General features: G+C 43.5%; 1 protein-coding gene across 11 annotated transcripts in view; it reads right to left on the bottom strand.

Moving 5' to 3' along the window:
• Esrrg (estrogen related receptor gamma) overlaps positions 1-14778 on the bottom strand; it is a 612722-nt gene that overhangs the window by 421848 nt on the left and 176096 nt on the right. For 9 of the 11 annotated variants that reach the window (XM_060364903.1, XM_060364899.1, XM_060364900.1 and 6 more), the window contains exon 2: positions 5374-5461. The exons of the other annotated variants lie outside the window; for them this stretch is intronic. The gene's annotated coding sequence lies outside the window, so the exon portion shown is untranslated. The remainder of the gene's footprint in view (positions 1-5373; positions 5462-14778) is intronic. 11 annotated transcript variants of the gene reach the window in all.

Genomic DNA, 14778 nt, shown 5'->3' with positions numbered 1-14778 from the left:
GTAATAGACGGTTGTGAGAAATCAAGGCAGTGTGTGAAGCAAACCTGGCTCCTCTGGAACCCACTGTGCCATGTCTTCATTAAGCGCCCTGCTATAATGATTAATAGTGGTCTCCACCTACCAAGTGATTCCATTTGGAAAATAAACTGCAAAATGTCCATCATTCAACTACTCTTTCCTACAAACAATTCATGGTATTTCTCTCTACATCTCTTGCCCTTCTTCCCCATGTCCAGCTTTCTTACTGGACATATTTCCTCCTGAAGTCTAGTTACCATAAAGCGGTCTTTGTCAGCTCTGTCCCTGGGATGTCTAGCTTGGTCTTCCGGTGACTTTCTCTAACCAGGGCTGCAGTATTGATTTAGACCAACATGTGATGGCAGTCTCACCGCCGAGAGTGCTCATCGCCCCTAATTCTACACAGTCCGGGTCTCGTGGACACATGCTGTGTCTGTGCTAGACCCGTGTCTCTTCCTTCTGCCCACTTGAACCAAGCCTCTCTGCCTTACAGTGCCTTCCTCCAGGACAACAGCACCGGATCCATCCTCTCCTGGCCAAGTGATGCTAGAAAGCATCTGTGAAAAATCCATTCGTTTAGCACTTAGGTGGCGTACCCTAACACCCTCACCATTGACTGCCCTCTGCAGCATCCTTTCTCACAACTCCAGATTAGAGTGCGTTTGTTTTCTGAGAGATCAATCAGGGAAACTGGGTGGTGTACGGTGGAGACAGGTTGCAGCTTCAACTCCAGTATCTGCTATCTGCCTTAGGTTAGAGAACTACTCCATCCACCACAGGTCAACACAAATGCCCTTCCTCTGGTAAGCACGGTCTACTTGGCAATGGGAGAGATACCTCTGAATAGAAAAATTAAAGTTCTACTGACGAATTTAACAGCTAGCTTCAAATGTAAGTTGCTTGTGAAAGTAGGTAGAATGGACAGAGGATACTCAAGCCTTTTGCCTTACCTTACACTCGAGCACTGAACATTTCCATCTGTCCATGTGCTCAATACACCCACAGGCACATTTCAGTTCTCCAGCTGTCAACAATCAATTGTCACACAGCTTAAGGCAATGCTGACACATAAACACACACACACACACACACACACCATTCATACAGCACCTATACACAGGCAACACATGTACCATACGGTTATACCCAAACACACATATCATATCTACTGGACACACACACACACACACACACACACACACGAAGATTGCCTCACAGCCTGCAGGAAGCACTTTGCACACCAGCCCAAAGTTGTTAGCTACCCAGAATTTTGGTCTGACTACCAGCTGGAGCCTCTTTTGAACTCCTTCTCTTCAGGGAAGTGCTTTCCCTGAGTGTTATATTAGTGAATAATGTTACAGAGGCTACAGATGAAAGGCAGAGAAAGATACGCTGACATTATGTGCAGAGGTCACGGAGCACGGCGCACGGCGCTCTGGTCCCTGCCCCCCAGGCCCTCTGTGTCCCGAGGCATCTTCGCCAGGGAGGTTCGACAGGCTGACTCTTCCTCCCATTCTTCTTCCCTCCCTTGAAGACTAAGGGTGAGGCTGAAGGTCCCAAGCCTCTGTCCATGGCCTTGTCTTTCTGGAGAGCTGCTCTTGTCCAGGAGCCCAGGGATGCTTTCAGTGTGGCTTGAGATGCTCTCAGCCAGTGGAAAATCCCAAAGGATTAGGAGCTGTAGCAAGAACGGGTACTGAGCCTGGACATGGAATCTCACCATACATCACATTTCCCAGGGACCCTTCGATTCCTGCAACTTATGTCAAAAGCTGCACCAAGGTATCACTGGGAAAAACAGATTGATGTGCCAGGGTACCATTTAGTAGAAAGGAGATGTTGTAAAGGCCTGCTTCCTGGGCTTTGATGTCCAGGAGCATTAACATTAGGACAATAAAGAGTTCAGTCACTTTATTAATGTGAAAGAATTTGGAGGTCCCTGCTGGCACATGTGTAGAGGTGTTGAGAGTTCGCAGCACTCATACAAGCACCCATGTGCGCACACACATACACACACACACAAAATGTCTATAAATATACATGCTGCCAGATCATATTCATACTATAAACATTCGCATGTCTGCGTGCTGCGGCTACAAACTGAGAACTAACTTATCATAAATTTTTCTCACAAAGTTTTGGGGTGAAATTTGCCTAATAAGAGCTAATTAATGCCCTCCATTGTCCCCTGCAGAGGTTGGCTCACACTAAATGTGCAAAGCTGAGCACTGGGGGCAAAGCTTGTAACACGCACATCAGGATCAGGACTGCCCTCCCACATGGCTGCTGAAATCAGAAGACGGCCGTCAAGTCACCATCACTGAAATCCATTTGTATTCCCAGGGCACGTATCCAGTGTGGTAGAAATTCACAGAGAGCCACTCTCAGGGGTTCCTGGAACATCCACGCTGGAGATAAGCCACAGTCCCAGGCTCCAGTACGCTGAGTGGGTTTTCCCTTTTTAACTGGCACTTGGGGTTGCCTTGAGAAAGAAGCAAATTTTCCCCAACTATCTGTTTGGTAAAAACATAACTCAGATTTTGCCCCTGCAGAGCCAACATCAAGCTTTCTGCTAATTCTCAGTCACAACTAAACAACATTGACGAAGTCACTAAAGATGGAAACAATAAAAACAGCCAGGAAGGGCAGGAAAAAAAAAATAAAAGATTGCCAAGATCTTCTGTCTCGGCTTGCCACGAATGGTATTAAAATACCAATGATACAAAAATAGCCGAGCAATTATTCTTAAGAGCTGGGGAGGGGAGCGCAGCCGTCCCAGCCTTCATGAGCTGGGTGGCTTGAAGGTCTCATTGATTACTTGATCAGTTGGTTGGTGAATGATTAGTCCTCGGAAGGTCGGAATTAGTGACTGGAGCTCTGCTCCTCTGAATAAAATGTGTCGGCTCCCCTCTCCCACCCCGGTGACAGATGATATCTGCTTCCTCCCGTGAGTTTTGAATTGAAGAGCCACTGAAGCTCAGCAACACTATATTCTGGCTCAAATGAGCTGAAAATTGCATTCAATTTGAATTTCAAAACTGGAGGGGAGGAAGGGAGGGAAAAGTCCCCTCAGCCCCCATCAACTCTCCACACTTTTCCCTACTTCCTCCTGCCTAGCCACAGCTCTGCCAGGCTGGGGACCCAAAGCCCAGGATGTGTTGCAAGACAAAGAGCATTGCTGGATTGCTGCCCAGTCTGAGTTTAAAAATAAACTTTTAATAGACAGGATCAAAGCAAACCTCACTTTTACGTACATGCATAATGCAGACTGCAACCCGCCAAACAAATAGATTTACTTATCTTTTCCAAAGTCTTACTGGCCTGCTTTTGTTTTTCCTTTTGTCTTTTTCTCTGATGTGCTCTGGCAACAATAAAGGTGACAGTGCTTTCTCTAGAAAACTTCACAAAAGTAAATTATTTTCTAAATTTAATTCCTAGGCTGGGAAGATGCTTCATTAGGAAAATGTTAGCTGCCCAAGCATGAAGACTTGAGTTTGAATCACCAGCACAAATGTAAAAACGTCGGGTGCACGAAACCTCAGTCATGGGGACATGGAGGCCCCCTGTCAGGAAACATTCAGTGGAGAGACACTGACGACGGCCAACATTCACCTCTGGCCTCCACACAGGCCTGGTGATTCCATCAGCGCGTGCGCGCGCGCGCGCACACACACACACACACACACACACACACACATCATCTATTCTTTTGCAGCTCACTAAAGACTTCGTGCCATGATTTCTACTCTTTTACCTTCCTCACATTAAAGCAGATGTGTTGTCCAAAAGTCTGGCAAGGAATCACTAATGTTTTTTTTTTTTTTTTTTTTCAAATCAAGTCATATTTGAAAATCTCTGAGAGAAGTGTTATTTAAAGTAATCATGTGATAAACACTTTATAAAAGCCTACTTTTAATGTGAAAATAATTGGTCCCTTTTGCAGGAACACAGCAAGCACGAATTTGAAGTACACTCGAGCTTTCTGAAACAATACCTATGATTTCAGACAAGCAGATTTACTTGCAAACAATATTTGAAATTAAAAAGGATACTACACCAAGCAACATACCACGCTCAGACTCTTGGGACTGAAGGTCTGGGGCCATATGTCCTTCATAGGAATTTGGCGTGAAATAACAGCGCAAAGGCTACTTTCATTCCTAGCCGCCACTTCTAAAAACTGAAACTTACCTTCCTACCCTGAAATACTGTCAACTTGTCAACGAAACAAACTCGGCTCCCATGTTAAAGAAATTCCACTTTGAAAGAGCCATTTTCACACGGAAGCCAAAACCTGCTGATTACGTTCAGAAGTCAGCCGCGCTCTGGAAAGGCTCCAGCGAGCACCCTAGAGAAGCACAGGGGTAGAGGGGCACTCATCCCTGCAAAGCACGCCCACGGTCCACCCTACTGCACGTGCTCAGTAGGCACTCAGTGAGGGTTACTCCGCTGTTCCTGCCTGGGGAGGCAGTCGCTGTTCACTGTGCCTGGGCTCTACCTTTGTGGGAAGACTCTGAAAGAAGCAAGTCCCCAGCCATCATCACCTGTGGTTCACGTGGTCCACGTGAAGGCCCTGCGTTCAGAACCAGCAAAGGAACGGATGGTGACCTGTGAAAGCTATGGTTTTCCTCTGAAAAATGAAGTGAAATAAACTCAGCCTTTATTCATGGAAATAACGGAGCATTCAATAGATAATGAGTTTGTAATTAGGTTTACAGAAGCTGGAAACAGAGAGTTTTGCCCATCATAAGCATAGGACAAGATGAACAGCAAAGTAATATTCTACACTCTTCTCTCTACCAAGACACAGAATCCACAAACAGGTTGATCACCACAACCACATTTTACAGGTTAGCATAACTAATCAGGGCACGGAGGGCACAGCCTGGCCAAGGAGCCCCATGGACCCAGCCACCCAGCACATGCAGCTAAACGAGGCTCTTGGGGAGCCTTAAAAATGCTGCTTTGGAATCAGGCATGGTAATGCATGGCCCATGCCTGCAATCTGGAGGGCTCTGGAGAGAGAGGCAGGGCACATCTCAGTGAGTTTGAGACCAGCCTGGTCTACATAGGGAGTTCCAGGCCATTCAGGACTACATAGTGAAACAGGCTACATACTGAAGTGATACCTATTTAAAAAAAAAAAAATGCTGCTTTTACATTTTAAAAGATAAAACAAGGAATGCCTCAGACCTTTTTGTTGACTGCATACTCCTTATAAACTAAACTCTCAACACAACACAACATAGGCAGAGATATCAATGGGCTACTTAACCCCTGTATACGTATCATGGGCATAACGTTATGCAGATCTTAAAAGAACATTGACGCCTCCCAGTCTCCTGGGGAAGACCTTACCTTTCAAACTGCAACAGGGTTAGCGCAGGATGCTTTCCTTACATCTTCATCATTTAAGGTTGTTTCAGTGATGAACCGGCAAAGAGCTCTATTCATTTGTGTGGTATAAGCAAGGATCCAACCCAAAAGAGGGGGGGAAAAAGGAAAAAGTGAGGTCATTTTCTTGGCCACTGCATTTAATAAAATCCCCCAGGCAATAGAGTTAAGCACACATTAATAGCTATGATAGTATGCTGAGCCTCTAGCAAGTCTGTGATTTTCCTATACACTCCGTCCTATATTAACACTCCAACAAAGGAATAGGCCTCAATTTTATTTTAGTTTTTTTTATTTTCAGTTTTCTTAGATTTATTAATCTTCCATTCCTCTCTTATTTATGGTGAATGCACCAGTGAGGGTTTCAAAGCATTTCCCATTATAATACCCATATGTAGCTTTTGGTAGAAAAAACAAAAAAAAAAATTCTTTCAATACCAATGGACTCACTTGACATCAGCCTGAAAATTGCATGCATTTCTTCACATGTGAGGGCTTTGTTTCTTATTTGGGAACAGATAGAAAGGCACAAGTTTTCAGGATAACTCCTCAGTGGGTTTTAACAAAACACGAACAAAAGCGGTTTCTTCAACAATGTCCATCAAAGGAAGCTGGTACGTCAAATCCCATTAAATTGCTTGTATTCTCCAATTTTGAAGTACAAAGGAGACCATAACATAGGACATAACACTTTTCCCATGATTACTGTTACATACAAGAGCTGTTCTGAGCAACAGTGGCATGGACTTACATCTCATGGAAGAAACATGAAAAAGCTCATGCTCTACAGCTGATTGGATGCTCCTAATAACTGGTTGGGTATCTGGCCTGATTCAATGATCTATGTAAAAGGTTTAGGACAATTAAGTAGCCAGATGGCACCGGGCTGCTTTCTGTGACACTCTTTGGGGCATGCATGTGCTAACTGCAAACCTCAGGAGGGAGCATTTCAAAGAGATGCCTGCATTGCCTTCAGAGAGCTAAGTCGGTTCACCAGGGCGCCTGTCAGACGCACAGTCAGTCCGCCACCCACACCATCCTGCACAATCCGTGCTTCAGACCTGCTTGGCAATTACAGAGTTAAAATTACAACACAGGACAAATGACCAAGAATGAAGCTTCAGTCCCAAGCTCTCCTCAGTAGCCCAAGGCTGCAAAATGGCCAGTTAGAAGAGTATTTTATTTGGTTTGAGAATGTGTTGGGGTACTGGAAAACAAACGTGCAATTTTGTTTTTTTTTTTCCCTTTTTTTTAAATTTTTCATCAATTACACTTTATTCATTCTGCATCCCCCCATAAGCCCCTCCCTCCTCCCCTCCCAATCCCACCCTCCCTCAAATTTGAACACAGGGAACTTCCCAGAGACTCATACTCCAACCAAGGACTATTCATGGAGATAACCCAGAACCCCTGCACAGATGTAGCCCAGGGCAGTTCAGAGTCCAATTGGGTTACATAGTAATGTGAAGAGGGACTGCCTCTGACATAATCTGATTGGCCTGCTCTTTGATCACCTCCCTCTGGGGGGGAGCAGCCTTACCAGGCCATAGTAGAGGACAATGCAGCCACTTTTGATGTGAACTGACAGACTAAGATCAGAAAGGAGAGGAGAACCTCCCCTATTAGTGGACTTGGGGAGTGGCGTGCAAACGTGCAATTTTGAACGAATGTTTTGGGTAGAAGGAGAGTCAAAGACCAGAGAAGAGGAAGTGGTCTGGTGTAGGTTAGAATTTGTCAGGGAATAGACTCAAGAAAGGAGGCTACTTGGCAGAGAAAACTAGCGTGTTTACAGTATACTTGTGAATGAGACAGGAGGAAGGGAAACACGAATGTGAAAATCCAACCCTATTTATTTTCCAGGATTGTGAGCACAGGAGGCCTTTGAAAAGCTATAATTTGTGTGAGAGTAAAGGAACATTAGGAAAGTTCCCACCCAAATGGCACAGCAGAGTTAGAAGCCTAAGGAAGCTAGTTTGGTTTTGTGCTTTTAAAGAAAGCCAAGGAACACAGGGAGCGCTGAGCACGTGCTGAGCAGCTATGCCGCTCTCTGAATGTGGACAGGACTGTGACCAACATGGCTGCAGAGTTCAAGGTAACACTGAAAATGTGTTCCTCAGGTCAGGGAGATGGCTCATATGTACAGATGGCTCTTATCAGCCAAGCCTGGTGACTGTAATAAACAAAAAGGTGGAAGGAAAGAAGTGACTAGACGAAGCTGCCCACACATGTATGCTCTTCTCTCTCCCTCTCTCCTTCCCTCCATCCAAATAAATGTGTGCTGAAGAGAGGACATCCTTCACATTCCTCCCAATATGAACAGTACCACTCTATTTGGTTGTGACATGTAGGGTTGGTGGTCAAGCATCATGATTGCCACCTTATGCCAGAGAATATTTTTATATCATATATAGATTTAAACTGGCACAAAACCGCTGACTCCAAGCCAGTGGGATTTCTTGTACCATCTCCTCCTTTATCCTAAACCACCAACTACAGAAGCCTCTGCATTTTGCAGGCACTTCCTTTGAAAGAGAAGCACCTCCTCACCTCCAGAGGGAAAAAGTTGGTGCTAACTCCCTACTTTGTGCTAAGAATGGACATTTCAAGAGAGAGAGAACCACTGGGTATTTCCTAGTCTTAATGCCATTAGCATCACAGTCAAAGACAACATACTTATCCTTGGGGAAAACCCCATGTTAAATCTCTCTCACTACAGTAAATAGCCTTATAACCTACTTCCACTCAGGTACAGAATTCTGAGCTCTCAGTTCATATACTGTCAAGGCCAGCAAATGGACAGCACAAGCAACGATGCTCTGAAAGAGAAAAGTGCTGTTGCTCTTCTGCATAGAAACTGAGTACAGAGGGAGACAGCAAGAGGCCAGTGCAGCGCAGGCTTCCTGAACTTCCTGTCATACATCGTTCATGTGCTCTGAACAGATTTGGTTAGGTGAGGATTTGACAGGGAGCACTTCCATAGTGCCATCCGAAGAGGTGATACTGGTAGACGCAGGATGTGTACAGGAGCTACTGTTAGCTGGAAAAGTAGACAGCCAAAAGAACATCAGTGTCCCCCCAGCAACCTTTCTCCAACAAGGGAAAACTAGAATGTAATGGCCTACATGGTCAGAAACTAAGCTAGTGTTAGAGTGGGTAACAAGATACATCTTTATCTCATGATGGATGAGAGAGAAAATTCCTCTCAGTGTGACTTCAACCTCAGCATTCCAGAGTTAGTCTTCCTGATATTCAACATCGTAGGTAAGCACACTGGTGCAGTTTCTAATAGGGAAAGCTTTCTTGGAATGAAGACAGAGCATTTTCAAAGTACATGATTTCTCCAATAACTCAGCCAAAATTCTCAAGGCTAACACTTTGTCAAACATCCCTCTCCCACTTTAACTCTGAGTTGTAGAAAGTCAAGGAGGAAAAAGGAAAAGCATCAAGGGAGAAAGAAAAATAAACAACTGAATGAAGAAGAAAGACGATGGGAAGTAAAAGGATGGGAAGTTTACCTTCCATCCACACAGATTAGGACCTATGAACACCACAAGTGAAATAGAGCATGGCTTCTGCATTCTCATGTTCTGAAATAGGCCACAGTGTGTGTGTGTGTGTGTATGTGTGTATCTGTGTATCTGAGAGAGAGACAGACAGACAGGGAGGGAGTCAGAGAGAGATAAACAGAGAAAGAGAGACAGAGAGACAGAGACATACAGAGACAAATAAACACACACACACACACACACACACAGAGAAACAGAGAGATCAGGCCAGGACCACCATGGATCAGTTTGATGTTCTACTAACCATTGCTGCCTAAAAGCCATCATAGCTTTTCCAAACTTTGGACAACCACAAAGGATACCCAGAGGGAGATAAGATGGAAACCTCTTCTCCCTCTTGGGGGAAAACACAGATGACCTCATTTCCTCGGAACTTTCCAGAGCAGCTGGAGATGGGCAAGGGCACAGCTGACCCCACTTTCAGGGTACTGTGATTCTTGAGAAAGCCACACTGCAGATTCTTAGGGAAAATTTTTAATCCCCCTTTTTATTCTTTTTATATTTCCAACAAGCCATCTCCGGTACAGAAGATGACATAGCAGTTTTGCTAATTATTTCTGCTGATTAATCAAGAGCTCTTTATTACATCCACTTACAACAAACAGCACCCTGTAATTTTAACAAAGCAGAGTGACGTGAAACAAATGAGAGATGCCAAGTACCAGGTAATACCCAAGCCTTTTGTGGTAGACAGCATCATCCGCTCCATCAAGGAGGTAAAGAAGGGGTGGGGAATGTGGTTTTATTAACGAACATTAAGAGCAGAGAGTGCTAAGGAGGGACTGTGGGGAGGAAGGAGGCAGCTGCTCAATTGGTGCCTATTTTCAGAATTTCCTTCGAGCTGGCTTGGATTGAGAGCAATCAATTATTTAAAAGGTGTAACATGATGCTTCCTTTGTTGAAGCAAATCAGCAAGCAGACCCCGAGAGAAAATAAAAAATGAATTAGGAAGAATTTATTAGTGTGCTTGAAGAAAACAAAGATTTAGCTTTTGGGAATGACTTCTAGAAATAGTTCAGTTTCTGTCTCCCCAAATCCACAGACCCTTACTTTTCCACTTTTCCCCACCTATTTATTTATTTTTTTCTACAGTAGATCACAGGGAGAGGGAGATGAATCATTCCCTAAACTTCTCCTTTCTTTGCACACTCTGGCTTGATGTATGGTCTTCATTTAAATTACAAATACACTAATCTGCACCGCTGTTTACCAAGCAGCATTTTAAATGAAAGATACAAGAAATTGCATCACTCACGTTTAAAAAATGACTTAGACTCCAGACCTAAAGAAAAAAAAAAAGAAAGAAAGAAAAAGAAAACAGCCAGTGTTCTGAGTCTTTCATGGCTACAAGGTTTCAGTCAGTAGATGAAATTCAATTAGTGGACTTTGTACACAGGACTCTGATTCTGACGGCGGGTCTGATCAAGAACCAGTGTGCCAAGCCCTAACTCTAAGTTTTTTGGGGAAAAGGAGTGGGGGTGGGCTTGAGGAAAATGATACAAACTGGCCCGAGGTAAGCTAGTCCCCTTGAAGCTTACTCTCCAGCGTTAAGAGAAGACTGTCTCTCTGGGACAGCTCATCACCATTTACTTAACTAGATAATGTTAGTCTCCAAGAGGGTTAACTGTGTGAGTCTGTTGTCTCTAGTTTTAATATATTCCAAAGATAACACATAGCATAACAAACTTGGAGCCCAATGGAACCGGTAAATCACAGGTTTGTATCGCCCTTAGGGTGCTCTGTTTCAAACACACAGGACCAACTCCCCAGGGTAGCAACAGGACTCTCTCCATTAACACAAAGCAGTATGCGTCTCCTACGAAAGACCCCTTGCCCTTGACAGCAGAGATCGGGCCAACACCACCATCACCATCCTTCAGTTAGTCAGCTGAAAGCTGAGTGGTGCATTGAATTTGAGAGGTGTGATAGAACGTACTTGGGTCCCATGGGTACAGACCAGTGGCAGAGCATGTGTTAAGCATGCAGACGGGGGTATGTCCCAGGATGTGTGAAAACAATCCACACACAGCAAAGGCAACATGGCCGAAGTCCAGTGCATCAAAGGGCCTAATGGGTCGTCTTGACCAACAGTAACCACATTGCAAGGAACAGCAAGAGCTCATCAAACTGATGAGGAGTATCATGTGAAGATCTCTTTGTGCCTGAATTGCCATCTCCATAACTAAACACTCTCCTTCTCATCTTTATTTATGTATTTATTAACTTATTTATTTATCATTGTTCCTCTCCTCAGGAGGTCCAGATCTAGCGATGAGTACTGGTTAAGATTGTCGGGTAGAAACAGCAGGTCTGATCCAATATACTTCCTCACCTTCCAACTTTATTTCCCCTGAGGCTCTCTAGGTAAGCTGCCCATCTCAACAGCTACCCACTGGGACACTCAGTTACGTCCACAGCTCTGTAGTCCAGGGTGATGCTTACCCTTCTTCCCTCCAGCGACATCACCTAAGCAGAATGTACCAATTTAGAATCATTTCCACCTTAGAAATAGATGAGGGATCCAAACCATATGCTCTACAACTTGCCAAGGAAATTAACTACAAAGACGGTATCAGTAGTATACAATTAAAGTGAGAGCTCTTAACATATTTAATTTCCCCCCCTGCCCTGACTTTCCTCAGTCATTATGGACAAAAAGTATGAATTCATAATCTGCAAATAACACAGATCTTTTAATATATTCTAGGAAGAACTAAGACACCTCTGTGTGCATACACACACATATATTTGAGTATACCTGTTACTTTATCAAGGGTAAAAATAATAATGGATATAAAAATAAGGGTTCATTCCAGGTTGTTGAAAGTATAGACTCAGTAGCCTATTTTAAGTGCATAAGTTATATCTTTCCATAACACTTATAGTAGAAGGAGATAAAAGGGAGGGAGAAAGGGAAGGAAAGGAAAAGAATGAAAGAGAGGTGGTTGAAACAAGGGAAAGAGAAAAGGAGTGGAGAGGGAAGGAGGAAAGGGGAGAAGGAGGAAAGGAGGGAAGGTGGGAAGGAGGGAATGAAGGAAGAAGGGTGGGAGGGAAGAAGGGAAGGAAATTAAAAAGCTTGTTTCAACCTTTCCACATTATTTACTATATAAGACATCATATGTTTTCCCCCTTATAAACTTGCATAAGGCATCTATTTGGAGGTGTTTGGGATTGTTGTGTTTTTAAAAATTTTAACAATCATAGCTTGAAGCTTAATCACTTGTATGTGTTAGAAAACCAGATGGTTCAAGTGGGCGTTTGTTTACAAGCTCTTTGCATAAGGATTTTAGCTTCTTTTCAGAGCAAAGCTGAGTATTTTAACTCAGAAAAGAGGCAATAAAGAATAATGAAAAGAAAAACGTCCTAGATTTCACAGGCCCCTGGCTCGCTGCCTTCCCTCTGCCCCTGTGTCACGGACTTTTACAGGGAAATATGGAAGTACGAAACTGGTCATACTTTGGGGCAGACTAGGTACCTCTCGTGAGTTTAGCTTTGTTCTTGATGCCATGTGGACCACTGGACCATCTTGCCTTTCCATCACTATCACCATCTGCATGCTCATCCTCAGAGGTCATGTTCAGCATGGTTCCTGTATTTCTGCACTGAGTTGCTGCTTTGAATAGCCACACTCAGCTCAACTCTCTCCTTCTAGAGGAAGATCTAATGAAAAACAATACTGGGCTTTCCTCCATCCTTGATTCCTGAGTCCCAGCCATAAGACACTGCCTGCAAACATGTGAAAGCCTCAGGTTTGCTTATCGCTATGTGAGCACACAGCAGAAACCCTTTAAAGGCACAGAAAGGGTTACAGCAAGACATCCAGCTTTGAAAATCCCCTTTTTTGTGCATTCCTTGTTTTCTAGGTAAGGAGATTTCTCCTCTCCTCCTCCCCTGACCATTCTGTTGAAACAGCATCTCTTAGTTGAAGCAAAGACACCCACCCCTGGCACATCTTTTCAGCAGTATAAGGCACAGCCTTATTATACCTGTGTCTGGTGTATCATATGGTGTACCTGGTATCTGTGGATCATAAGCCGTCTGTCCTACTTAGCTCTCCTGTGGTTGTGATAAAGACCAAAGCAACTTAGGGGAAGAAATGGCTTGGTTCAACTTACAGGTCATAGTCCCTCATGGAGGGAAGTGAAGACAGGAGCTCAAGGGACGAACCTGAAGGCAGGAACTGAAGCAGAGAAGCACATGGCATGCTGCTTACTAGTTCAGCCACCTGTCTTATCCAGCCAGGGTCCCCATGAGATGACATGTTCACAGAGGGCCGGACCCTTCCCCATTGGCTAACAAGGAAAAAATGCCCACAGAACAAACTTCTGGAGGCAATTCCTAGCTTCAGATTTCCTCTTCCCAGGTGTGACTATGTCTATCCTTTCATATCACCTGTATCTCTCTCTCTCTCTCTCTCTCTCTCTCTCTCTCTCTCTCTCTCTCTCTCTTTAGTTGCCACCCAATAAATTCCCAAGATTAAGATATTTGAGTGAAATATGCAAAGAAATTCCATGAATGTGTCAGCATGCCAGTGAACTCTGTACCATGTTCAATAACAAATAGAAAGGAGACACAAAGCAATTAGATGCATTTAGTCACACATGATGTGTTTTATTTTTCTCTGCTTAATTCTAGAGGAAGTTGACTTTTTCATAATGTTAACATTTCTCCACAAATGTGAAGAAATGTTACAGTGTCTTTAGGAAAAATATATATTTTGTTTACCATGACTACCATCCCCTTAGATCCTTTTGTTTTATAACTGTGGATTTAACTCATTCCACAGCAAAAACACTCAGAAAAAAAGTCTGTGATGACATGCATAGACTTCCTGTCATTTTTCCTAACAAGTACAATACGGACTATTCCTGTAATAGTCGTATCAATTTAATATGTAAGTAACCTAGAGACAATAGCATTTTACAAAGCCTTGGAGGATCTTGGGGTTTGGGTATCTGTAGGGCTCTCCATCTCCATGAATATCAAAGAACTAGAGTCACCCAGAGGTCAGCACGGTGTCTGCCATGCAGCTGATACACAACCAACACTTGCTGAGTAAGTGAAGGCATGACCTAGCAGACACGAGTGTTTGCTTCCACTTCTAGTGATCTAGGAAATTAGCTGAAAGCATCATTGGCCCTAACAGTACCACATTAGGAACACCTAGGTAAATTACTATTCTCACGATTTATGTGTCTATTTACCTCTGATTTCTAAAATAAAATCTAAGAAAGAGCCTTCTCGTTGTTTATTGCCTTTAATAAAGGAGAGTGTGTCTGGTGAAATTCAACAGTCTTGAAATACTGTCTTGATTTTCAACAAGAGAAATTAAGTTTACTTCTGCATGGCAACACCATCCGCCATGCAGGAATCAATCCCCAAACAAAAGCACAGATCAAACAATAAACAACAGCGAAGTTCCTGCCGACACGAAGCCATGGATTGAACGTGGAAGATGGAACTCGTGCTCAGTCCCTACTCAGAAACTGCTCCCTGCCTTTCCGGATAGTGATTATTATCTGTGAAACAAACTATTTTGCACAATTATTGAAGACCTTCATCATGTTACATAAATTAGACAGGAACATATCCAAGAAAAGTGCAACCAAACAAAGCAAACATCTGTTTAAGGATAAAATCGGAGAGGGTGTTAAGAGGAGGTAGACCATTTCCCAGGCATTAGGCCTCTTAGCTAAACACTTCTCTCACATATATTTTTTAATGTATAGAATCTTTACTTCTCTCACTTATGTTTTTCTTAGAGGTTTATTTATTTTTATTTTATGGGTATGGGTATTTTGCC

This window comes from Meriones unguiculatus, chromosome 11 (genome assembly GCF_030254825.1).
Source record: "Meriones unguiculatus strain TT.TT164.6M chromosome 11, Bangor_MerUng_6.1, whole genome shotgun sequence".
Taxonomy (NCBI): Eukaryota; Metazoa; Chordata; class Mammalia; order Rodentia; family Muridae; genus Meriones; species Meriones unguiculatus.
This window is presented reverse-complemented; position numbering and strand designations above follow the sequence as displayed.